Source organism: Schistocerca americana, chromosome X (genome assembly GCF_021461395.2).
Source record: "Schistocerca americana isolate TAMUIC-IGC-003095 chromosome X, iqSchAmer2.1, whole genome shotgun sequence".
Taxonomy (NCBI): Eukaryota; Metazoa; Arthropoda; class Insecta; order Orthoptera; family Acrididae; genus Schistocerca; species Schistocerca americana.
The window spans coordinates 932,117,342-932,142,163 of NC_060130.1; the positions used below are offsets into that span (position 1 = coordinate 932,117,342).

General features: G+C 43.3%; 1 long non-coding RNA gene across 1 annotated transcript in view; it reads right to left on the reverse strand.

The window, feature by feature from the left end:
* LOC124555560 overlaps window positions 1–24,822 on the reverse strand; it is a 229,892-nt gene that overhangs the window by 46,356 nt on the left and 158,714 nt on the right. The window contains exon 3 of the long non-coding RNA XR_006968561.1: window positions 22,009–22,128. This is a non-coding gene — a long non-coding RNA (uncharacterized LOC124555560). The remainder of the gene's footprint in view (window positions 1–22,008; window positions 22,129–24,822) is intronic.

Genomic DNA, 24,822 nt, shown 5'->3' on the forward strand with positions numbered 1-24,822 from the left:
AATCGCATTATAAAAATTAATCAAAGAGAGGAGGGTTGAGCTTAAACGCCATTGGCTGGGGTGTCACTGCTCCGGGCCCCACAGCAATTGGCAGACGGCGCGATGACGTCGACATTACACAATCTTCCGACCTCCCACTCCATTTTCCCTCCTCCCCCTCTCCCATCACCTCCAATCCCTCCTCTTGGGAGTGGCGTGATCTTGACATGTGTCGCCAGTGACCTTGCATATGACCTGCACAATTGCCCTGGTTGCAATACGACATCGGAATGTGTTGACCTTTCTGTTCCCGTACCAGCAGAGTTATCCTACTTACAAAGACCTCCCACTTATTGGATCACACACGTGTATGTGAACACTCCTATGCAGGTCTCTACGGAGAGTTTCACCCAAATCTCATTTTGAAATTCAGCAACCCAGGTCGTTTTCGCCTACAGAGTTAAATCATCATTGTCACCTCGTTTGCGTATGAAGACATTCTTTGAGACATTCTGTTTAGGCTGGAGAGTGAACTCGCAGCATATTATAGTGCGGCACTTAATTTCAGGCTACCATCATCTTCAGGATTCTTGGATGGTGCAGTTAAATCAATCAAATCAGGCTCCATTATTGGTGTACTCAGAAGGTACTCTTAATGTATAATCATTCATGAATAAAATGGTTCAAATGGATCTGAGCACTATGGGACTTAACATCTCAGGCCATCAGTCCCCTAGAACATAGAACTACTTAAACCTAACTAGCCTAAGGACATCACACACATCCATGCCCGAGGCAGGATTCGAACCTGCGACTGTAGCGGTCGCGCGGTTCCAGACTGAACCGCCTAGAACCGCTCGGCCACACCGGCCGGCGAATCATTCATCAACCCCAAAACAACATAACAGTCAATAAGTATGGAAAATACAAATTGATACACACGCACATATAGAAAATGAATGGCACTTACGTTCAAGGTTCTCGTTTTCTGCAACACATTGAACTAAAGAAGCAAACGTCTCATCATCAAAGAGGCTCGTTGAAACACTGTCATCACTGATCTCCACTTCGAAACGAGGGCACTTATTGCAGCTGCTGCTACCACTGTCACTGCCTGACAGCTTAATGATATATGCTACGGTTGGTACAAAAGTCACCTGCGAATATTAGGACTGTATCGATGACAAAATGAGCCTGCTGGACCGACTTAAATAGGCGCCGCCGATGGAGCGGTGGTGGGAATAGTTTTCAAGCATTACTTTTCCAGCATCCATCAGCAGCAGACGCATGTTGCAGTGGTCCTTAGGGTCGAGTGCTAGAGGCACGTTTGCGAAATAAGAAGACATGAGAGATAGTTTTAAAATCATTTGTTTATTATCCTATATCTATTACTTTTTCGTTATCTAATGCAGATACAAAACTATTACTGTTCATCTTCATCATTCTGAGGGGATGCTCTGAAAGACATGCATATATTTCTAAATCTCTAACGGCAGCTTTCTTATAAATCTCACGTATCCATAAAGACTTCTCACTTCTACAAACTTCACATAAACAGTTGAGTCTGTATGATCAACATTTCGAAATAATGTCACTAAAACTTCAAAATTCATTGCGTCTTCATCCCATTTGAGTCCATGATAATATCAACTCAGCCATAACGCACTTCTACGCGTTTTCAGGCACTTGATATCTCTGAAAGGCTTAGTTAGATCAACGCTAATTGAAAATGTTGTGGTGACCTGTCCCTCGTTCGTGAAAGTGATAAATGTAACATCTTTGAATGCGAAATGTCCATATTCATCAGTAGTTACGCTATGCTACACCCTGCACAATTCCAGTAAGTGGGCTGTAGTTGATGATCCGATAGTGTAATGTTATTGTGAATGCTGCGGTGTCTCCTGGAAAGTTTTTAGAGGCATCAAATTCAATACAATCACCATTAGGATCACTCTTCACCGATTTCTTCTATTTGGAACAATTCATAACGACAATTAGAGCTAGTTCCTCAAATTCCCTGGGACCGAACAGACATTCCTCCTCCTCTTTACTTTCATAGTATGCAAGAAGAAACCTAGCATATATGTCAAAAAACAGACTGTATCCATTATTAAGCCAATGTTGCTGCAAGATTACATATGGGTAAAATTCAGAATTTACGTAAACTCTGCCGTTTTTTAGATTATAATTGCCGATTTGGAACGCGAGGATGATATATCGTGGGGTCCTAACCGAACTGGTGTCTTGATAGTCAATGACTATCTAGATTAGTTTAGAAGTAGACGATATTCTAACAGCTCCCATGATCTGAAATTTAAAGACAGCTATATCCCAAATCAAAGTAGTTTTAAAAGTTTCCAAAGTACTTCATCGGTTATAGAGACATCAGGCACTTTCCAATGCTGGCCTGTGTGGCCGAGCGGTTCTAGGCGCTACAGTCTGGAACCGCGCGACCACTACGGTCGCAGGTTCGAATCCTGCCTCGGGCATGGATGTGTGTGATGTTCTTAGGTTAGTTAGGTTTAAGTAGTTCTAAGTTCTAGGGGACTTATGACCTCAGAAGTTAAGTCCCACAGTGCTCAGAGCCATTTTAAACATTTTTTGAACCACTTTCCAAATTAATTACCTGAGTACATTCTTGTTCTCTTCTCCACTGGCACCTAGGCTATATGCATTACCATCTGTTCCACTTCTTACTAAAGTACTGCTTCACATTAACTAGAAACTTCCTCGTTTCCTCAAAGTACTCCATAAGCATTTTGAGAGATATGTATGCATGAAATCGCTTGTACTCCTCTACTGATGTTGGTTTGTCTATAAACCTTTCGCCGGCCGAAGTGGCCGTGCGGTTAAAGGCGCTGCAGTCTGGAACCGCAAGACCGCTTCGGTCGCAGGTTCGAATCCTGCCTCGGGCATGGATGTTTGTGATGTCCTTAGGTTAGTTAGGTTTAACTAGTTCTAAGTTCTAGGGGACTAATGACCTCAGCAGTTGAGTCCCATAGTGCTCAGAGCCATTTGAACCATTTTTTTATAAACCTTTCTGCATTTTGCAAACAGTTAAAGTCCGATTTTGAAGCTGAAATGTACGCGTTACGTCTTGTGCCGGTTGAGGCGCAAATGAGTACACAGCCCAGGTAAACAGTGTAGAACAGTTTTTTGAAAATTACAAAAGCCAAAATATGCCTCCGTTGGATAACTAAAATAATTTACGAAAAGAATACAGGTGGCGAGCCATCATCCCTTTGGGTGAGAGTCTTATATGTAATATCATCTCCTCAAATTATTTTCTCAAATAGCCTCAGTGTCGCTTAGACCGTCAGTGAAGCAGCACCTTGCGTTTCTGCACCAGATAACACGAGGTCACCGTTCGTTTCTTATATATGTTTCCGAGCTTCAAACAGAAACGTCTAATTTTCAGTTATCTGTATGGTTAGTTTATTTCAATACACACAGTAGATTGTGTGGTTAGTGTCTAGAGTATACTTCCCCCATTTTAGTGTGGATAGGAACTGTAATTACTGTTTCCAGATGCGAGCTGAGCTGGTGACCCTTTGCTCACGGTTCCAGGCGATGTTAGCTTTGGTCACACAGCTTGAGTCTGTTGCCAACGGGCATCGCTGTGGCGGTCCAGGAGTGGGAATCTGAGGGACATCCAGCATGTCTCACGTGTGCCCTGATTGGTCCACTACTGTGGCCACCCTGGATACTGCCCACACTGAGTCTGACCTCTCACTTACTGGCGAGTGGAAGGTCGTTCCAAGGTGTGGCAGGAAGCAACAGACTCCCCAATGCTCGATTGGATGATCTGCCCCGTTCGTCTGTTGAACAACTTTTGGATGCTATCTGTGGATGACGAAGTCCCTCAGCCAGATGGAGACTCTCGCCCTGTTCCGGAGAAAGCCTCTCAGCCCACGAGGTCTGGACATTCACAGAGGCTGGGATTTCTGGTAGTTCAGAGCTGGTTCTGCTACCGTGTAGGCGGAAGATTCCGACTTGCGCCATAGGATGGTAGGATTAAAAGGTCAACAGTTCACTACTCACAGGAAGAGGCTATGTGGATGGTGGGAACTGTGCGAAGGGACTGTGTGGTTTTTTTTAGGTTAGAAGGTGTCGGAAAACTACAGAAAGGGCGTTAGTCTAAGAGCGTGTGAGGCAAACACGGGAAGGCAGACCTAGCAACATTCGGTATTGTGGTTGTAAATTGTCAAAACTGTGTTGGGAAAGAAACAGAGCACCAAGCCATAATACAAAGCACTGAAGCTCGGCTAGTTACAGTACGAAAACGTAGCTAAAGCCGGAAATAAGCTCAGCTGAAATTTCTGAAAAATATCTAACTGTATTCAGGAAGGATAGATTAAATACAGTGGGCGTTGGAAAGATTATTGCTGTCAGAAGTAGTTTACTTTGTAGTGAAATTGAAGTAAATAGTTCCTGTTAGTGAGGGCAGAGGTTATGTTTGACAACCGGAATAAATCAATAATTGGTCCCTTTTACCGACCCCCCCAAGTCAGATGATACAGTTGCTGAACAGTTCAAAGAAAACTTGAGTCTCATTTCAAATAGGTACATCGCTCACACAATTATAGTTGGTGATGACTTTAATCTACTCTCGATATGTTGGCGAAAGTACCTGTTTAAAGACGGTGGTAGGCATGAAACGTCGTACAAAATTGTGTTGAATGCTTCCTCAGAAAATTATTTAGAACAATTACTCCAGGAGCCCACTCGAAGTGTAAATGCTAGCGAAGACGTACTTGACCCCTTAGCAACATATAAGCCTGAGCAAATAGGGAGTATATGACGGATACAGGGATTAGTAACCACAAGGTCGTTGTAGCGAAACTGAATACTGTAACATCGAAACCGACCAAAATTAACGCAAAATACATCTATTTATAAGAGAAGATAAAAATTCGCTTGGCGGCTTCCTAAGAGATAGTCTCCACTTCTTCCAATCTGACTATGAAAGTGTAGACCAGATATGGTTTAAATTTAAGGAAATAGTATCGGCAGCGCTCGAGAGATATATACCAAATAAATTAATGAGATGGTACTGTTCCCCCTGGTACACAAAACAGGACAGAACACTGTCGCAGAATAACGAAAAATGCATGCCAAATGTAAAGGAACACAAAACCCCAAAGATTGGCGAAGTTTTATAGAACCTCGAAATACAGCGCGAACTTCAATGTGAGATGCTACTAACTCTGTCTCGAAATCTGAAGACCCAAAGACATTCTGGCCGTACGTAAAGTGCACCAGTGGAAAGACGCAATCAATAACTTCGTTGCATGTTAACAATGACGATGTTTCTGATGACAGTGCCATTAAAGCAGAGTTAATAAACACGGTTTTCCTAAATTCTTCCACCAAAGAAGAAGAAGAAGTAAATATTCCTGAATTCGAAACGAGAACTTCCTACATGATTAATTTAGAAGTAGGTGTACCGAAGCAGCTTAAATCATATAATAAAGGCAAGGCCGGCGACCCAGACTGTATACCACTCAGGTTCCTTTCAGAATTTGCTGATACAATAGCTCCATAATTATCTATCATATAGAACAGTTCTCTCGTCGAAATATTCGTAGCTAAAGACTGGAATGTTGCATCACTCACAACAATACCAAAGAAATGAAAGAGGAGTAATCTGCTGGATTAAAGACCCATATCACTAACATCGATTTCCATTGGGATTTTGGAACATGTACTGTGTTCGAACGTTATGAATCATCACAAAGAAAACGATTTAGCGACAAACAGCCAACACAGATTCTGAAAATGTCGTTTTTGTGAAACACGACTATCTCTTTATTCCTACGAAGCAATGAACGCTATCGACATGAGATGTCAAATCGATTCAGTGTTCTTAGATATCCTGAAGGCTTTTGACACCGTTTCTCACATGCGACTTATAATCAAATAGCATGCCATGAACTATCATCTCAGTTGTGTTACTCTATTCATGATTTCCTGTCAGATAGGCCACAGTACGTGGTAGCTGACAGAAAGTCATCGAGTAAAACAGAAGTAATTTTGGCGTTCCCCAAGCAAATATTAAAGGTAGCTTGCTGCTCTTGCTCTATATAAACGATTTAAGTGACACTATGAGCAGCCATCTTACATTGTTTGCAGATGATATTGTCGTTTACTGTCTCGTAAAGTCATTAGATGACAAAAAAAATTACAAAATGAGTTAAACAAGATATCTGTAGGGAGCGAAAATAAGTAATCGAATCTAAATAATGAAAAGTGTGAAGTCTTCCACACGATTACCAAAAGAAATCCACTAAATTTCGTGTACACGATCAACCACATAAATCTAAAGGCTGTAACTTCAACTTAATACTTAGGGATTACAGTTACGAGTAATTTAAGTTGGACGATCACATAGATAATGTTGTGGGGAAAGCAAACTAAACACTAAGAGTTATTGACAGAATGCTTATAAAATACAACATGTCTACTAAAGAGACTGGTTACACTACGCTTCTCCTCACTCTTCTGGAGTACTCATGCAATTTCAATCACCAGTTTTCTCCTAACAGTGTGAAAATATTTTGGTGGTGTCCGCCTACACAGGTAGAAGTGATCGTCTTAATAAGGTAAGAGAAATCAGAGATCGCACGGAATCATTTAAGTGTTTTTTTTTTCCCGCGAGCTGTTCGAGACAAGAAAAGCACAGAAACAGCTTGAAAGTGGTTTGGTGAACACTTTTGCCACGCACTTACTTGTGAATAGTAGAGTAATCGTGTAGATGTCGATATAGTCTGTATTTGGGCAGGAATGTTGTTTTTAAAAATACATATAGCCACATTCTTGAAGTGAACATCATCTGGAAGCATTACAAGGCACATCCGAACTTTTTTCTTCCTCCAGTCAGATGGCCCAACGATAATCGACCTGATACTGCCTGGTAATAGTGACCCATTCTTGTTAGTCTGTTTTTGTGAAGTATTCTCAGACCAATCACTTACAACGAATTCCTTGTGACGAGGATGTTTCGTCCATATTCTCATGTTGAATACTATATGACTTCACTAGCATACAGGGGTTTATATAGCAAAAAGAAGAACACAGATGCCATACTCATGCTTCATTTACTTCTACAGACAGCCAGGCATATATAAAACTCATACATATTTCCAGGGTACTGAAGTGTAGCACACATCGAAATATTGAGCTATATCTTCTTTCGTGGGAGTCGTAGTTTGCCATCACAATTCCTGCAAATTAGTCCACAGCGTTTCGTAGAATCCATAGCCGTAAGACTGCGAGTTCAGTCTCTGGTTGAGTGCGTGCTGTATGACAAACCTTCTTCAAGGTCTGTTAATGCATGTGAGTCGATTCCTTTTCATTAAAAATTTTATTTCTATGTGGGAAGTCACCAGCACTGATCTCTTGATCATACAGTGATTGTTGTTTGAGTGTTGTTTGTGTGTTTTGAGTAAACTCGCCTGCAATATCTATTGAGTTGTTACACAGTCAATAGTACTCTACGGAGGTAATGTTACTTTTGTACCACAGTATAGTGGGATTTCATAAATCACTGCCAGATTGACTTCACAATCAGAGAACATTCCAGTGCTGACATCTAAACTTCCATTTTAATTTAGGGTGAAAGAGGTATTGAAAATGGATAAGCACTCCTGTTGAGATGCCTTCATTAGGGGATAATCCACAACATCATCTGGAAGTAAAAAGGTAAAATGAGTTAAACCATACACGCACAGTACACTACATCCATATATATATCCAAGAACACTGAAGATGCTCATATTATGTTGATTGTTTATCTGGAACCTGATGTTTCAAGATGGTGATGTTATCTGCCCCCTTCCCCCCAACTACAGAGGGGGGGGGGGGGCGAGAGATGTCGATCATGCTGCGCAAATAGTTGGCAAAGGTCTACATCTACCTCTACATCTACATCCATACTCCGCAAGCCACCTGACGGTGTGTGGCGGAGGGTACCCTGAGTACCTCTATCGGTTCTCCCTTCTATTCCAGTCTCGTATTGTTCGTGGAAATAAGGATTGTCGGTATGCTTCTGTGTGGGCTCTAATCTCTCTGATTTTATCCTCATGGTCTCTTCGCGAGATATACGTAAGAGGGAGCAATATACTGCTTGACTCTTCGGTGAACGTATGTTCTCGAAACTTTAACAAAAGCCCGTACCGAGCTACTGAGCGTCTCTCCTGCAGAGTCTTCCACTGGAGTTTATCTATCATCTACGTAACGCTTTCGCGATTACTAAATGATCCTGTAACGAAGCGCGCTGCTCTCCGTTGGATCTTCTCTATCTCTTCTATCAACCCTATCTGGTACGGATCCCACACTGCTGAGCAGTATTCAAGCAGTGGGCGAACAAACGTACTGTAACCTACTTCCTTTGTTTTTGGATTGCATTTCCTTAGGATTCTTCCAATGAATCTCAGTCTGGCATCTGCTTTAGCGACGATCAACTTTATATGATCATTCCATTTTAAATCACTCCTAATGCGTACTCCCAGATAATTTATGGAATTAACTGCTTCCAGTTGCTGACCTGCTACTTTGTAGCTAAATGATAAGGGATCTATCTTTCTATGTATTCGCAGCACATTACACTTGTCTAGATAGAGATTCAATTGCCATTCCGTGCACCTTGCGTCAATTCGTTGCAGATCCTCCTGCATTTCAGTACAATTTTCCATTGTTACAACCTCTCGATACACCACAGCATCATCTGCAAAAAGTCTCAGTGAACTTCTGATGTCATCCACAAGGTCATTTATGTATATTGTGAATAGCAACGGTTCTATGACACTCCCCTGCGTCACACCTGAAATCACTCTTACTTCGGAAGACTTCTCTCCATTGAGAATGACATGCTGCGTTCTGTTATCTAGGAACCCCTCAATCGAATCACACAATTGGTCTGACAGTCCATATGCTCTTACTTTGTTCATTAAACGACTGTGGGGAACTGTATCGAACGCCTTGTGGAAGTCAAGAAATACGGCATCTACCTGTGAACCCGTGTCTATGTCCATCTGAGTCTCGTGGACGAATAGCGCGAGCTGGGTTTCACACGACCGTCTTTTTCGAAACCTATGCTGATTCCTACAGAGTAGATTTCTAGTCTCCAGAAAAGTCATTATACTCGAACATAATACGTGTTACAAAATTCTACAACTGATCGACGTTAGAGATATAGGTCTGTAGTTCCGCACATCTGTTCGACGTCCCTTCTTGAAAACGGGGGTGACCTGTGCCCTTTTCCAATCCTTTGGAACGCCACGCTCTTCTAGAGACCTACGGTACACCGCTGCAAGAAGGGGGCAAGTTCCTTCGCGTACTCTGTGTAAAATCGAACTGGTATCCCATCAGGTCCAGCGGCCTTTCCTCTTTTGAGTGATTTTAATTGTTTCTCTATCCCTCTGACGTCTATTTCGATATCTACCATTTTGTCATCTGTGCGACAATCTAGAGAAGGAACTACAGTGCAGTATTCCTCTGTGAAACAGCTTTGGAAAAAGACATTTAGTATTTCGGCCTTAGTCTGTCATCCTCTGTTTCAGTACCATTTTGGTCACAGAGTGTCTGGACATTTTGTTTTAATCTACCTACCGCTTTGGCATAAGACCAAAATTTCTTAGGATTTTCTGCCGAGTCAGCACATAGAACTTTAGTTTCGAATTCATTGAACGCCTCTCGCATAGCCCTCCTCACACTACATTTCGCTTCGCGTAATTTTTGTTTGTCTGCAAGGCTTTGGCTATGTTTATGTTTGCTGTGAAGTTCCCTTTGCTTCCGCAGCAGTTTTCTAACTCGGTTGTTGTACCACGGTGGCTCTTTTCCATCTCTTACGATCTTGCTTGGCACATATTCATCTAATGCATATTGTACGATGGTTTTGAACTTTGTCCACTGATCCTCAACACTATCTGTACTTGAGACAAAATTTTTGTGTTGAGCCGTCAGGTGGAGAAACGTTCGAGCGTACTGTAAGCTTTCAATATATGCCACCAAAAATCGAGTGTTAGGGATCGCTGGAAACGCAGGTGATCGCCTGACCTTAGAACTATGCGATAGCATGGTGCTTAGCCAGGGGAAAATGAGAAGTGTGTGGATTGAGTAGGCGATAGGGATAGACCATTGCTGGCTGGGTGTAGAGGTATTAGGTCAATAATGTGTTAGCAACCAGCCCTCGCATTTCACAGTGGATGCAAGGTGGTGCTCGTGAGTGTCCTCACATAAACAACTTGCACAAAGTGGCGACGCAGCCAGACCAGTACAGTGTAGTCATTGGTAGATGTGGAACTTGCCTTTGACAGTGTGGTACCAAAACGCCCTGACGTCAGATAGAAGGAAAGGTACATGAACAGTCTTCCACTGGGCTTTGTGCCTCCAACATGTTGCAGGGGTGGTGCAAGAACAACAACTTACAAAAATGTTTCGCTCACAGTAGGTGCATTGTCAGAAGACTATTGTGTATGCAAGTAAGTTCGACATGATAGTGGGGCAGGTGAGTCCAGTATGGGGGTTTCCAATATGCAGAGCGTAATGGATTGTAAAGCCTCCCACAAACATCTCAAAATAGTGCTTATATATAATGCGGTGGCTCTGGTCTGATAATGGACAAGATCGAGGTCACCTTTTGTACGGGAGAGGATGAGGGCCTTGTATCAGTTGTGAATGCCAGCTGAAACTAAGTACTCAAGGCTCTGTTGGAGTTGACATCCCAGGATCGATGGTACCGGAGTACTTGGGTGGCATGGACCCATTTAGCAGCTACGTATGTGTTGACATAAGTCACCTTCTTTAGTTGGTTCAGGCTGTGCAGTACGTCGTGGAAAACGCGGAAGCAGATGGACTGAAGCAACCAGTAGTATGATTTCACCATGGTACGCTGGTTGGAGACAATAAGGCCAATACCCAGGTAACAGAGGGTTGTCGCAGGGGGCAATGGTAGTGATTCCTTGTCTTGGAGCCTACATCGAATGTTCATGATAATCAGTTTGGTAACACTGAGGTGACTACCGGACAATTGTCCATAATGCTGAACCCATGCTATGGGTTTGTGTATTGCTATGTGTAAGCGTACAAGAAGCAGGGGGTCATCTGTATAGACCCAGCAGGAGAAAGTTCAACCACACATTGTACGTCCGGTAAGACAGGGTAGGAGGCATAAGAGGCTTGGGGTGACTGCATGCAAAATAGTGGACAAACGGCATCCCTGCCTGACCGAACACCTGATAGGGATCAGTGCAGCCAATCGTCGATTCACCTAGACCAGAGACATGGCATTCCAAAGTAAGCAGCAAATGGGGTCTATGAATGGCGCGGGGTGGGAGGGGACCCCATGAGTTCTGCTACTCAGAGATGGAGGACTTAGTCAAAGGCGCTACTGTAATCTATTGACGCTAGTGCCACATGGAAGCAGGAGGATGCAGCCAGCACAGTAAGATCCCAACATTCACCTGTGGCCGTCTTGAGGGTGGTACCGCAACCTTGTGATGCTTTTTTCAGAGAAAGTACAGCAGATAATACTGCACGCATGTGAGCCACCAAGATATGCAAGTAGATTTTATAGTCCACAGAAAGTAACATCAGGGAACGAAAGTGGATGAAGTGCTTTCCCCGCGTTGATTTCGGGGCTAGTAGGAGAATGACATTGGAGAAATCTGACTATATCGGGAAGGAGGAATTGAACAACTCCTGGAATATCTCGGTCAAATGTGGAAGTTTCAACCCAGTGATGGTCCGATAAAATTGAACTGGGAGACGATAGGGGCCTGGGAATTTGTTCTTTATGTCTTTGGCGATCACGTCTGCCACCTTGTCTGCTGTAATCACTATCACCAAGGATACCACCTCCGTGTTGTTAAGGGTGTTGTTGAGAAGTTGGAGAACAGCAGCCAGTTCGTCATCGTAAAATCGTTGTTAATGATCACTGAAGGCTGGGGCGACTGCTGCTCGGGTGTAGACACGTTTGTCATCCTGGGTGGTGAAGGTAAAGGCAACAGACCATTATCGACAACATGGGCTGGACGTAATATGAAGCAAGGATAGACGTTCAGTGATATCTTGATGGTGTTAGTGCACAGCCACATCTCATAATTTGTTGCATTGAAGAGACAAGCCGGCCGGAGTGGCCGTGCGTTTCTAGGCGCTACAGTCTGGAACCGCGTGACCGCTACGGTCGCAGGTTCGAATCCTGCCTCGGGCATGGATGTGTGTGATGTTCTTAGGTTAGTTAGGTTTAAGTAGTTCTAAGTTCTAGGGGACTGATAACCACAGCAGTTAAGTCCCATAGTGCTCAGAGCCGTTTTTTTCGAAGAGACAAAAGTTTGACTTTGATACGCTGGCGTTCACAATGGGCGATGGCGGGAGGACAAGAAGTTCACGTAAGATGGTGTAATAATAGTGTGTAGTATCCTGATACTACACCACTGTATCTCTGCTTCATTGGATGAACTCTCTCTTGATCGGTGGCAGCATGCAAGTGAAATACCACGACAGTGTCGAGAGGTACTGAGGAACATGTTGCTGACACAGAACATCAGTGTAGCATTGAAGCATTGTAGACAAACCAGGCGTGAAGAAGAGACGTACTGAGCTTCCAGGGACGTCGACCACGCCAAACTGGTTGTTGCAACAGGTGTAGAGCGCAGATGAACGTGCAACGATCGGAAAAGGCCTAAGGCTACGTTTTCACTGAGGACACACTGACCTGAATAGTTGCAGAAACATAAATCCCATCTAGTCGGCTTGCTAAATGGCTTGTGTGGTCACAGGGGTGTCTCCTTGCATGATTTCATATGCGTCTATGGGATGAAAGTCACCCACCAACGAACATAAGGCTGGACATGGTGAGTTGCCGGGGGCCTGGTTCTTTGGATGGAGGACACAGTTGAAAATTACCTCCTACAATGTAACGGTCGAATCTCCCCGCAAAATTTCTTCTCCATAGAACGTAGTTCATTGCCGATGGTGTGTGGAGCCTGATGGGGTATATAAACTGATGAGCCAGGTTATCAAATAGTTTGAGGTCCATACCCTGTCTGGACAGGAGAATAACCTCATCTGTGACTAGGATGCCTTCTAGGAAGTAGAGAGCCACACCACACCCTGTGTGACCGCTGACTGAGGGAAAAATCTCGAATCCGTAAGGAGTTGGAATTATGGGAAGCCACACCTCTTGTAGAAGGGCGATGTAAACTTCTGACGCCCTGGGCATGTTGCGGAGGAGTTCCAACATCGCTGTGTAGTTGGTCATATTGGCACTGAGCACTGGGAACTTGTATGTATGGTGTGTGGTGCTGGGAGCGGATCTACCATCGTCAGAATCGGTGGAATGTGGTGTTTACAGAAGTCACCACCTCGTTTTCCACTCTATGAATGGAAACGTTATTTGGCGTTGGTGCAGGATGGTGGTGGCAACTTTGGGTAGGGTGCAGGCGTGTCCTCGGGGTCGTAGCCCCACACACCTATGTGGGAGTACTGTATCCATATTGTCTTCCCCAAAGATGGGAGGGGGCCGTGTGACAACTGTGAGGAGACTGATATCTCCAACCATGCATTCGACAGGGAAAGATCCATCGTAGTCGATGGTACCAAGGCAACTGTCGGGCTCGTCCGTCACTGTCAGCTGACGACATGGTGTGGGTGTCATCTGGCTGGGCAGAACCAGCGTCGTCATTGGGAAGGGGGGGGGGAAGTTCACTAGGCCCTGTGAGTGACTGACTGTCATGTTTACGTCGCTGTTGTGATCCCTGCGTACGAACATTTTTCTTTGTATCAGAGAGCAATAACGAGGTGCGACATCCCGGTTTGAAGACCACTGTAGACACAATGAATGCTTAGAGCGGCCGTGGGGTGGAGTGACTCCTTCTGTTGTGGGCCAGAGGAGAAGGGCGTAAGTCGCCTCCTCGTTGTCAGTGACCGCAATGATGTATGAATGACCGTATGGAGGTGCATTCTGCTGGTCGAAGTGGTCACGCAATGCACTGAGAGTTGTCGTCGTTGCAGTGAGTGCCACAGTATATATCAGTGAAAAGAGAGTCGTAGTGGTTGGGGGTGGCACATCCGTAAGAGGAAGTTGAGCAACACGTCTTTGGAAGCATTCTGACCATAGGTGATCCTCTTCGCTGCAACCAGAGTATGTGCGTGGTTGACCGTCATTGAAAATTATGACCCCAACCCAGGAGCAGGAGTGTACATGGCTCCGTGGTCTGATGCGAACTTGCTGAACACCATTCAGGACAGCATATGTGCTGAACTGTGTCCAGTTTTCGGCATCATGTTTGATGACCATACAGTAGAATCCGAGGGCCTCGATCACAACGTCTGATGGGAGTTCGAAAAGTAGTTATAAAATTCTGATTGTTCTGTCACCGAGACCAACGTGGTCAAGAGCGACAGAGGCGTAGCTCATGGTTGGCCCCTCGTATAATTTTGTCACATGCCACGTCTTTAACAGTTTTCACCTAGATAGTGCTACTGACTAGAAAATGTGGATCCCTACGATGTCGGTCGACGGTATCTTCGCTTCGTCGTGCAGCAATCATCCAACATCGAGCGCCATGGGACGGACGAAATCGAAACAAAAAGTGAATGCCAGTGTCGCTTTTCGGTAGTTGTCGTATGTCGTTAGGAGCGAAGGCAGCGGTAAACACAAAAAATGGCTAGCTGCGCCTCCCTGCAGACCACAGTCACGTGTCAGCCACGTGCATTGCCGAAAACAGACTGCCCAATAGAGCTACCCAAGCACGATTCACGACCCATCCTCACAGCTTTACTTCCGCTATTACCTCGCCTTCTATTTTCCAGAGCCGGCCGCGGTGGCCGTGCGGTTCTAGGCGCTTCAGTCCGCAACCGCGAGACTGCTACGGTTGCAGGTTCGAATCCTGCCTCGGGCATGGATGTGTGTGATGTCCTTAGGTTAGTTAGGTTTAAGTAGTTCTAAGTTCTAGGGGACTGATGACCTCAGATGTTAAGTCCCATGGTGCTCAGAGCCATTTGAACCATTTATTTTCCAGATTTCACGGATGTTCTCCGGCGACGCCAACACTCCTGCCAAGAAGTTTTATATCAGGTCACACTGAATTGCAGAGTGAAAATTACTTTCTGGAAATTAATCACTCTGTTCAACATACTGTAGATTTGTGATGTAGTCTAAATCAATTTATTATCAACAGAAAATAATCTTTGTTGCTATTTATTAATATTCATTTATTGCAATTATTGTTTATTTAAAATTTTGCTTAACTTTCCAGTGCTTTAGCTATTTGGCCAGAGGATCACAATATGTAAATGTTGTTCCAGCTGCCTTAGCTAATGGGCATGAAAACAGATGTACGCGGCTGGACACTATATTCTGAACATATCTGCACACAGCCCAAATACGGACCGACCACCAATTCCTTAATTTTGGTACGTCGCAAATATCGTTTTTCGTCAGGCAATCTAATTACAATATCTATCCCCATTTCTTTGCAGCTAGTATGTCACAATCAATGCAATGCTTTACATGAGTCTGCTATAATCAGTTTCGATTAATCGACACAAGCACTGCAGCAATCTCTTTGCCTGGCCACTGAAGTAATTTTATGTCTTTGAGGGGTCAGTCTCCTTTCGACCTATGGGAATCGTTCGTGGGTTGCAGTCCATGATGTTCTCCTCGCTTGGTAGAGAATTCGCCATTACATTACGATTCGAGTGATGTCTGTGTTCCGTTCTGGGTTCAGTAGGAGAGCAGCCTGCCTTTGCCTGGTAGAGGTCCATGTTGTTGTGGAGCTTCTGTAATGAATGAAGAACAGGGTGAGACCGTTTCAGTTTACTTGCTGTGATGAAGCTTAGTTATCGTGATGAGGTTAAATTTGCGGAACGTAGTTGCGATCACTCCACAGGTCGGAATCAGGTCAGAGTCCTTAAACGTTGTTTAATGTAATCATGTATGTTGCTGATACTCAGTTCAATGGAAGCTGGTTATACGTCTTACATTTTTTTTTTCAACTTCATCGTGATGTAAATCAACAAATGTTATCCTCTCCTCTCCTGAAGTATAAAACAATTTTTACGAGGGTCACTCCAAAAGAAATGCACACTTTTTTAAATCCATCTTTTATTCTACATGTTTAGAAGGTTTTACAGTGTGTAGATACATCCTTTAGGAACAATATTTTCATTTCTCCACATAATTTCCATCCTTCTCAACTGCCTTACTCCATCTTGGAACCAGCGCCTGTATACACGCATGGTAAAATTCTGGACCAACCTGTTGGAGCCATTGTTTGGCAGCGTGAACAAGGGAGTCATCATCTTCAAACCTTGTCCCACGAAGAGAGTCTTTCAGTTTCCCAAAGAGATGATAGTCACATGGAGCCAGGGCAGGATTATAAGGCGGGTGTTTCAGTGTTGTCCATCCGAGTTTTGTGATCGCTTTCATGGTTTTTTGACTGTCATGTGGCCGTGCATTCTCGTGCAACAGCAAAACATCCAGCTTTTGCCGATGGGGTCGCACACGACTCAGTCGAGCTTGAAGTTTCTTCAGTGTCGTCACATATGCGTCAGATGGTGGTTCCACTTGGCGTGATATCCACAAGCAAGAGTCCTTCGGAATCTAAAAACACCGTAGCCATAACTTTTCCAGCAGTAGGTGTGGTTTTGAATTTTTTTTCTTGGGTGAATTTGCATGATGTCACTCCATTGATTGCCTCTTCGTCATCACCTGTCACAGTTCTTCCAAGAAATTCATCTCCACCATTCTCGTACTGTTCCAAAAGTTCGCTGCATACCATTTTTCTTGTTTCTTTGTGAGCCACTGCCAACATCCTGGGAACCCACCTGGCACAAACCTTTTTTAACGCCAACACTTTCAGTATTCTGCAAACACTTCCTTCCCCTGTCCCAACGTAGAGTGACAATTCGTTCACTGTGATACGTCTGTCAGCAGTCACCAATTCGTTAACTCTCTGCCCATTGCCTGGAGTGTGTGCAGTACGAGGCCTGCTGCTGCGGGGACAATCCTCAATACTGCGGTACCCGCTTTCATCATGTAACCTGCTTGCCCACCGACTAACTGTACTGCGATCGACAGCAGCATCTCCATACACCTTTTTCAACTTCTTGTGGATGTTTCCCACTGTCTCGTTTTCACAGCACAGGAATTTAATGACAGCACGTTGCTTCTGGCGAACGTCAAGTGTAGCAACCATCTTGAAGACATGCTGTGACGGCGCCACTCACGGGAACAGGTTGAACTAAGTTTGAAAACAAGCGGGAAGGATGTATCCACATACGGTAAAACTTCCACACGTGCAGAATGAAAACTGTATTTTTACAAAAATAGTGTGCATTTCTTTTGGAGTGACCCTCGTTCTTATTCAGAAAACGTGAGATGAGAATATGATGTTCTTGCTGCTTGTTGTGAATCTGACTCTTGTATTTATAGGTTTGAGTACCCATACGAGGTCGTAAAATCATTTCCTTGTGTGCAGTTACAATATTAGGTGTTTATTAATATGCTTCTTTCGGATTTGTTGTAATATACAGGGTGAAGATTAATAAAACCAACAAACCTGCAGGGACATATTTCTGAATTGCAATGGAGGAAAAAGGATCCAGGAATGGACGATGTGAATGCAATGACAAAAAATCGTTCCGGAACACAGTACAGAACTTTTTTCAGATATAAAAATCCAGGAGGCCAAGTCCAGTGACCTAGCAGGCCACGCTACAGGGCCTCCACATCCTATCCGACATCCAGGGAAAATGTTGCTGAGGTGTCGGCGAACTGTAATGCGGAAGTAGGGTGTTGTTCCATCATGCAGAAACCACATAATCTGTCGTATTGCCAAAGACACATTGTCAAGCAGCCCAGGCAGAGTATTCCGCAGGAAGCCCGGGTACGTTCCTCCGTCGAAGCATTGTAGAATAATAACCGGTCCAATATGTGGTCGCCAGGAGTCACTGCGCGCACACTGCTGCTGAACCGATGCTGATAAGACGCCTTCACCATTCCCCAAAGATTGTCTGTAGCCCACAAATGACGATTATGCAGATTGATGATGGTATTTCTGGTAAAGTTGCTTCGTCGATGAAGAGGACTCGTGACAAAAATCCCATAATTGTGATGGTCTCGCATTGACAAAATCCTTCCTGTAGAGGAAAATCCTCTTGTAATAATCCATGATAGGGATAGTAGAGATTGTGATGCAGGATACGCATAATAGTACTTTGGCTTACACCATGTTGGCGGGCCACTTATTTTGAGCTTATACTAGGGTGGTCTCAATATCCTGTAGAACCCGGTCCTCCAACTTTGGTGTACGCACAGTCTCCCTGTACGTTCGTCTGTTTGAAAGGGCCCACGGTCACACAAACGTCCAAAAAGGGCTTGAAACGTGTGATGAGGTTGGTGTCTGTTAGGGTACTTGTTTGTATGGGGGATGAGAATGTTATATTTTGCATAGCTTGAAAGTTTAGGGCTTGATTATCACTACTTATTGGAGTAGTCTCTGGTTTTTATCACGACACACATGTTTCAATGCTTTAAAACAACGTGAGAGGTTTTTATGTAACAACAGAGCACAAGAAAGGATCCAGTTATCGTTGCGTATTGCCGACGACAGACAATGCTTCAGTTCCAATATTTTCTTAGTATTAACGTTTTTATTTGTCGCCTTCAGTCCATGGACCATGCAGCCCTCTCCATATACACGCCTACACCTATAGTTACAGTCTGCAAGACACATCAAGGTGTATGGCGGAGCACATCTGTGGTACGACCATCATTTCAGTCCTTCTCTTTTCCATTCGCCAGTGGTACGGGAGAAGAGCGACTGTTGATGAATCTTCGAATGGACTGCTCTGAGCCGGCCAGAGTGGCCGAGCGGTTCTAGGCGCTTCAGTCTGGAATCGCGCGACCGCTACGGTCGCAGGATCGAACCATGCCTCGGGCATGGATGTGTGTGATGTGCTTAGGTTAGTTTGGTTTAAGTAGTTCTAAGTTCTAGGGAACTGATAACCTCAGAAGTTAAGTCCCATAGTGCTCAGAGCCATTTGAACCGTTTTTTGAACTGCTGTGATTTTACCATTTTCGTGAGACACATGCGGGGGAAGCACGAGGAGTGTTTGATAAGTAACGCAGCATTTTTTTTCTCGGCCAATTTCAGTTGAAAAGTTGAGGGATTTGTTGTGAGACATCGTGGACTATTCCCGCTTCAGCCCCTACAGTTTCATGAAATTTCGACATTTGGCGGCGATATACGTAGCTTTCAAAATGGCATACGTAACAGAGGTCGTTGCAAGCAGAGAACTGTCATTGAGTTTCTTATGGAGGGAAAACAAAGTATCGCATATATTCATAGGCGTTTACAGAATGTATACGGAGACCTAGCAGTAACCAAAAGCACGGTGAGTCGTTGGGAGAGGGGCCTGTCATCATTGCAGCAAGGTCGCGCAAACCCGTCCTGTCTGCCGCGAGCCGGACGGCCGCATACGGCTGCAGTGTTGGAACGACTTCAGTGTGTTTGGCACCATAAAACACATTTGAACTTCTCCTTCTCCATGACAACGCAAGGCCTCACACAAGTCTGCACACCCGAGAGGAACTCACAGAACTTCATTGGACTGTTGTTCCTCATCCACTCTGCAGCCTGGATCTCGCACCTTCCGACTTCCATCTCTTGGGCCAATGGAGGATGCACTCCGCAGGAAGCAGTACACGGATGATGGGGAAGTTATTAATGCAGCAAGATGTCGACCAGTAGAGTGGTACCATGTGGACATACAGGCCCTCCCAGTAAGGGGACATGGGGCCGTCGCATTGAACGAAGATTATGTTGAAAAATAGGGTTTTGTAGCCAAAAGAGTGGGAAATAATATGATGTATCGGAATCCAGAATAAAACCAACCTGCTTTCACAAAAGATGTGTTGTACTTATTGAACGCCTTTCGTAATATGTTTCACGACACTTCTCGGAACATACGCTAACGAAATGTCAACGATGAATCTCTCCGTGATACACAGATTTTATCTTTTATAGCCATCTCCACATACACCTATTCACCTTTCACATTTAATCATCTGTCTACTGTAACTTCAAGGATTTCAAACTGTCAAACACCGTAATGATCACAGTGAACGTTATTCAGATAAACAATTATTCAACATCCATGTTTAATACAAACCTTTTTAAGTTTCAAACATAAAAAATATATTACACTTCTGGCTGCGAATTGTTTATGGCAGTTATTATATGAGAAAAAGAGACGGCATAACTCGGACGGTAAAGGGCAAGATTCCGCATAGACTGGCGGCTCTCGTCTTCCTGCTACGATGTGCCTCAGAGGACTGCCGACATCACCTGCACGTTGACTGGTTCCTACCATTTCGTAACATAAATCTCCAATTTCTCAAATTCTCCAGTCGAATGCTTTTTCTAATTTTGTGTAAAATTTCAATCTGTTCCTCAGTGCTGTTGATATTTCATCCCTCTTCTACAACGTGTAATCTCAGCTTCGTGTCGCTGCTAGCATAGGTTGAAGGGAGATGAATCAGATCCCTCTCCTTAGATTTCACCTCCTTGCTATCCTTTCAAGGACTGCGTCGAAATACGTAACCCACCTGGCCGATATAACTTGGAATAGACAACCAAATGGTAGAAATTAATAATTTTAAATTATTTCAAGATTGCAAGAAAAATCTGATGTAAATTAAAGACTAACAGTATAGAATCTAAGGATTTTTTAAATATCTATTTAACTTGACCTTCTTGTATTTTTAACAAGCAGAAGTTTGCTTGGTTCTCTACTGACATTAGAGGATGTATGCTAGAGCAAAGGGGTAGTGAAAATGAGGCACTGCTTTGTCAGACTATATAATTTCCTGGTTTTGTGCTCAGATTTACAATGACAGCTACATACTCTGTTCACTATGTCCTGTCTATGACTTATGTGCATATACATTAAATTTTATCATATGTCAGTTGTAAGCAGAACTAGCACATTTTTTAAGCTTTTACTGAGGACATTTCCTCTTTTCTGTTGTATTTTCTGAATTGTGTGGCTAGATCTGTCACGGTTACAAGCGTGAAATAAAAATACTTTTACAAGAAAAATTTAGTACATAATTTAATTTTCTAGCAAAAGACGAATGACAAACTTTTTTATTCATCGAAAATCATATTGTACCACCGTCAACTGCTGTGATCAACCCTTATTAATGCTACCAGTTTTGATTGTCATCATCAGACATCCCAATGTTTGCAATCTCAGCATCTGTTTACACATGTGCATATGTCTCATTCCACTCTACATAATGTGAGAAACGCTAACTGAACCTTACAACTCAATTCATAAAGTCAAAATTTTGCGCAAGAGGTCCAGTGCGTCAATGATACAATAGTAAAAAACATTAATATGATTTATGTAAAGGTTTTTTTTTTAAATTACCGCTACCAGTCACTAACTTTGTCAACTATTGTATTACTTATTTATTTAGCGACATGTTTCGAGGGTTAAACCTCATCTTCAAGCTAAATGGCATTACAAAAATAACTTTACAATAAGGTCATACTAATGTTACATAGGCTTTTCGTAAATTCTGTGGTCATCTTTGTTCTTCTGGCGTGGCAGTCTCGTTTGCAGCATTTACGAAAAGACTATGTAACATCAGTATGACCTTATTGTAAAGTTGTTTTTCTAATGCCATTTAGCCTGAAGATGGGGTTTAACCCTTGAAAAATGTTGCTAAATAAATAAGTGATACAATAGGTGACAAAGTTTGTGACTGGTAGCGGTAATAAAAAAAAACTTTTACATATTTCTTGAGAGTCATGGTCGAAAAATAGTCAAAATGGCTTCAAATTCATTAATATGATTTTCGCAGCAGCTGATAGCGGTGTAATATGATTTTACATAGGTTTCTGAAAGTTGTCCTGCAGCATCTTCTGCAAGTATTTCAAAATTTTTGTCGTTCACTGCAGGGAGCTCGGAGATTGCCAGAGAGTTTACTTAACGCCGGTCGTTATTGCCGCCTACCTTAGTGTCCATCGGCGTGAGGCTGACGGACGTCACGTCTTGGCCGCCGAGCGCTAAAGAAAAGAATCCGGCGTCCAACTCGCCTTCCTGAGCCATGCTCACAGACGTGGGAGAGACAGCCTGAAAAAATGATGAAAAAGGGATCACTGTAATCCTATCTATGTAAATAAAAACATAAATGTTCGTTTATTCAAGATCGTATCTCTCCGAAAATTCTTCACCGATTTTATTGGAATTTTAATGTGTGTGTGTGTGTGTGTGTGTGTGTGTGTGTGTGTTGCTTTTATATATATACCGAATAGCGGTTTTCGGCTAAATGTTTTTAGCGTTGGTATTAACTGAGATATTTAAGTAAGTACTTCTTTTTAAATGAAACCGAATACTTTTTACAACTGTAATCGACAGCTATTGAGAAGACAATTACAGTGATATAGCGTTTGTTAATGTTAACGCTGAAATCTGTCGTAAAAATATTCGAGAAATGTCCTAGAATGTGAGAGAACGGTGGCCGGAAACGATATTTGCGTTGCAGAGACTGCCAGGCAGGCGTCTCGGACCAGGCTGCGTACTTGCATACCGTAAGGTAGACCTGCGCTACGAGAATAAAACTTTATTTCCGCTTGAACCAACTTACGATCTAGATGCACGTTCAACTACGAATGGTGTATATGAAAATACGACATAGAGTAGAATCTAGCGTATCACAAAGCGTTCCCAGGTTTACGTGAGCTGAAACAAAGGCATCAACTGTTCATTCTTCAAAAATAAAGAGATCTTATACGTTGCAAAAAGCAACTACTGCATTGAATATCTAAATTTTAGAAGGAAGATTTGACCTCTCTTTTTCTATACGTGGCTGTGTGCTTCTTAGAGATAAAATGCATGCTGTCGGACAACTGTCTCTATCTACACTGCTCTAAATTATATCATATGGGATTAATTCGTTGGACTAAACATTTTATTAAAATATTTTGGTGACCATCTGTACACCACAAAATAAACATTCTTCTTAACGAAACGTCGTTTCTTACTGAACGTAAGCGCGTAATGACAGTATTACCAGCTACGTACAATACACGCTGTCGACTTATTTGATACTGCAACGCAATTTCGTACACACGTAAATGAAATAAATAATTTACTAACAATTATTTGGTAACCACGCGAATCACATAACATAAATTATGTATTTAAAAAAACTTTAATCTTTTTTTAAGCATCTGTTCAAACTGCTGACCATGGACTGAAAGGCATATTTGCAATCGCCGTTCGAAAGAACGATGAACAGATTTAATTACAGTGGATGATATGGTAGAGCACGCAGTGGCGAACTCGACGTCACATGTCGTCTGTCATAGTTTGGGCTTCTTCATAGACTGCACCTTTGAGTGCTCCCCAAAGAAAGAAATCGAGAGGAGCCAAATCGGGAGACCTCGCAGGCTAATTGGCAACAGAATTTCGTCTCATCCAACGTCCAGAAAAGTTCTCATTCAGTATTTGCGTTCCAACACAGGACGAGTGAGCTGGACGAGCGTTGTGTTGCAGACAAATGCATTGTCGAATATCCAGCGGTACCTCTTCTAGTAGAACCAGAAGAATGTTTGTCAGAAAGTGTGCGTACGAATGTCAATTTAGAACGCCTGAGATGAAGTAAGGTCCCACAACGTAATTTCCTATGATGGCACAACATATGCTTACGCTCCACCGCCGTTGATGTTGCACCTGACGAAGCCAGTGCGGATTTTTGGCTGTCCAGTAGAGCACGTTATGCAAATTTACATTAGCGTCGGTAGCTTCATCGGTAAAGAGCACACGTTGGTAAAAAATAGAGTCGTCTCTCACTTGCTGAAGGGCAAACCGACAAATTCTGTACGACGTTCCAAATCACGATAGTCGAGTGCCTGATGTAGTGACAGGTGATAGGTATGGAAATTCTGCCGATACAGGACACGAATGACTCTCGTCTGGTTGATTCCACATTCCTTGGCAATATGTCTCGTACCACTGTGCGTATTCATTATCGTCGTTGCCAGAACAGCTACTTCGTATTCTCTGTCAGTTGCAGTCTTCTTTCTTGTCCTCTTTTTGGCGTTGAAGCAGTCTGTTCGCACTAGCGTCTTAATACTTGTGATTCGTGCAATTACCTGGCGCGTCAGACATTGGGGAGCCGCATAGATAGTCCTATACCGCTGTACTGTTTTTACGGCATCTCTTTTACATTCACCGTATAAAAATAGTGCATCCAACTTTTATTCGTGTACATGTGTGGGCGCAACGAATGTTGAAGCAGAAATGAACGGCCTGCAGTGCACACAAGTAAACAGACAAATGCGTTGACATTCTGACAGCGTAGCACGAGAGCTCTGCTTGGCGGTGTTTGCGCAGCTAATGCCGATTCCTGCCACCGTGCTCTCAAATTTTAGGACATTTCTCGAAATGTTTTACCAGCGATAAAAACGCAAGCCAAACAAAAAAAAAAAAAAAAATACGTGGTGTCAAACCAAATCTGTCTACACATATCGATATCACAGGCGTTACCCACAGTTTGCTGCAATATGCAATGAAATATGGGAGGTAAACCTAAAGATTATGCCTCCCTTCTCCCAATGGAGGTCAACATAGAGCCGAGCCCAGCACGGAAGCGCTCTGCCAGTTCAAGACCTCAGCTACAGCAGTCAAAATCGTTGTGTAGCACTGGCGAGTAGTTTAAGTTTCAGATTAACCTATACTGTTGTAAGTGTCGAACACTGAACTGCAAGGGAACAGTCTGTTAATTAGTGCATCAGGTGATGTATTCAAAGACAATGACAGTTG